We start from the raw sequence: 2885 nt of genomic DNA, 5'->3' as shown, positions 1-2885 counted from the left end.
AGCAATTCCACTTCCAGCTAGTCACCTGAGGTAATTGAAAACATATGTTCACACAAGAACTTGTGCACAAATGTTCATAGCGTGATTCACAGCAGCCCAAAGTGGAAACAACCCAAATGTCCAACAGAGGAATGGATGAGCATAATGTGGTCTATCCACACAATGGAATACGATTCAGCCATAAAAAGGAAGTACTGACGCACACTTCAACACGGATGGACCTCAAAAACATCACGCTCAGTAAAATAAGTCAGATACAGAAAGACACACACTGTACGATTGTCCCTTTATGAAATGTCCAGAACAGGGAAATCCACTGGGACAGAAAGTAGATTAGTGGTTGTCTAGGGATGGGGGCTGAGGAGGCGATGGCCGAGGGGTTTGGGGTTTCCTTTAGGGTGTTTCAAAACGGATTGTGATCCTGGTTGCCCAACTCCAGTATCTGTAGTGAGTATCCTAAGAACAATTGAATCCTACACTTTATTTTTATTTTTTTGCGGTACACGGGCTTCTCACTGTTGTGGCCTCTCCCGTTGCGGAGCACAGGCTCCGGACATGCAGGCTCAGCGGCCATGGCTCACGGGCCCAGCCGCTCCGTGGCATGTGGGATCTTCCCGGACCGGGACACGAACCCGTGTCCCCTGCATCGGCAGGTGGACTCTCAACCACTGCACCACCAGGGAAGCCCATGAATCCTACACTTTAAAATGGCAAATCTTGGGACTTCCCTGGTGGTGCAGTGGATAAGACTCTGCACTCCTGATGCAGGGGGCCCGGGTTCGATCCCTGGTCAGGGACTAGATCCCACATGCATGACACAACTAGAGTTCACATGCCACAGCTAAGAAGCCTGCTTGCCGCAACTAAGGAGCCCACCAGCCACAACTAAGATCCAGAGCAGCCAAACAAACAAACAAATAAATGTTTCAAAAAATAATAAAGAAATTGTAAATATTACTGCAGGTTAAGTAATCTAAGAAAAGTGATTATAAAAAAATGAATAATGAGTGAAGAAAGGAAGAGGAAGTACCAAAAGAAACCAAGAAGTCCAGAGACTTCCCAGAGCCCCCAAGGCAGTTGAGGTGGGTCACACCCTCTGCTTCGAGCTTCCCAGTAGGCAGGGCAAAGATGGAAATGCACTCACAATGATGCCCTTTGCCTCCGTGATCACATTCCAGGAACTTCTCACCTGTCAGCCAAGTTCATCCCCAGCAGAAACAGGCAGGAGGCTGGCTTTACAGATGAGAGCACCGAGGCAAGGCCAAGGTCACGAGCTGGTGAATGGCAGAGACCAGATAGGCACCCGGGCACTCCGCACACCCCACTGCCTCCCCACATGCCCGTTTGTGTCCACAGAGATGTGAGCGGTCACCACCAGCAAGAGTGGCCTTTCCAAAGGAGGCTCTGTAACCTGTTCTTGAAGACGGGGGGGGGGGGGGTCACCGCCACAGGGTAACACACACCAGGACCAGCCAGGTGTCCCTTGCAGACAGAGGGCAGGATTGGGGGCAGCCGCAGGGAGCACATCCAGGGCTCATCACAGAAGGATGCTGGCCAGAGAGGCGGATCCTGGCCACCACCATGACTAAAGTTTAAAGAATGTTTGAAGCCTTGAGGATTTTATGAAAGGGCCCATTCCTGAGGGCATTTGGGAGCGTCTTGGTCCCTGGGCAGGGAGACCCTGCTTCCCGAGGTTGTCGGCCCGGCCCCCCACCCGATGCGCACATAGAAGCACGCACGTCCGTGGATTTGAGCAACGCTCCAGACATGCCTGTCTCTCCAAGGCCCCAGGCCCTGGGGGTTCCAGGCTTGTGGTCTCGGTGGTGTCTTCCTCTTCACCACTTTTCCCTGGGGCGACATTGGGCGGGGAGCAGGCGCCACAAGAACACAGTTCCCACGGCCAGCGGCCCCTCAGAAGCCCTGGGTGGGGCCCCAACAGAGGGGGAGGCCCGGGGGTCCCTGCAGCCTGCGCCTTGCTTGCTCTTTCCTGGGACCCTCCGCACTGGGCTCTGCCCGATTCTCAAGTGCCCAGCGTTGCAGTCCTGGGAGCGACGCACCAGTCTCGGGTCTCCTGCAGAGTTCGGCTCGGGGGCTGGGAGTCTCAACCCCTGCAAATCCTGAGGCCCTTTGCCAAAGAGAACCATGTCGCTGCCTGTGCCTCACTTCCCTCTACTGGACCTGGGGAAGAGGGGGCGCCCGGCCCCACAGTGACCCTGCCTGGAGTTTAGACAGGTGGTCGGGCCCTGCCTCGGATGTCAGAGTTCCAAAAGTGGCCCCTGGGGCGGACAGGAGTGCAGGGGCCTCCCCCGGGGGCACTGCAGGATCTGTCCCGGCCTCTATCCAGCTGCTGGCGGTTCCTGGGCGCCGGGCAATGAGTTGACAGTCTTCACAGGCGCTCTCCCTGAGTGCGCTGTGTCCACAACCTTCTCTGAAGGATTCCAGTCCCATTGGGTTAGGGTCCGCCCCACTTGGGAATGACCACATCTTACCTTCACTAACTATAGCTGCAATGACCCTGTTTCCAAATGAGGTCCCCCTTGGAGGTACTGGGGATCAGCACTTCAACACAGAAATTTTAGAGGGTCACAATTCAACCCTTAACATCCCCAACAGAATTCCACCATCAATACGACTCGTGTGAGGCTGAAATGTGTGCTGGGGAGTGGACCGCACCCGACGACACTGTTGGCCTGGGTGCAGGTTCTGGGCGTGGGGACAGCTCTGCAGGGCCTGGTTGGGGGAAGGGTTGGTGGTTCCGAGGGGTGCCAAGGCCCAATGGGCTGCACTGGGAACAGAGAGCACAGAGGGTGGGGTCCCTGGGGTCCTGCCACGTGGGGCCCGGGACCGTGTTACGAATTTGCCCACCAGCTGACCTGAGATGGGAT

General features: G+C 55.7%; 1 non-coding gene across 1 annotated transcript; it reads left to right on the top strand.

Moving 5' to 3' along the window:
* Positions 1-725: 725 nt before the first annotated feature.
* Positions 726-798, top strand: TRNAR-CCU (transfer RNA arginine (anticodon CCU)). Its single transcript has one exon. It is a non-coding gene; the product is annotated as a tRNA-Arg (tRNA).
* Positions 799-2885: the final 2087 nt, after the last annotated feature.

Source organism: Delphinus delphis, chromosome 15, assembly GCF_949987515.2.
Source record: "Delphinus delphis chromosome 15, mDelDel1.2, whole genome shotgun sequence".
Taxonomy (NCBI): domain Eukaryota; kingdom Metazoa; phylum Chordata; class Mammalia; order Artiodactyla; family Delphinidae; genus Delphinus; species Delphinus delphis.
This window is presented reverse-complemented; position numbering and strand designations above follow the sequence as displayed.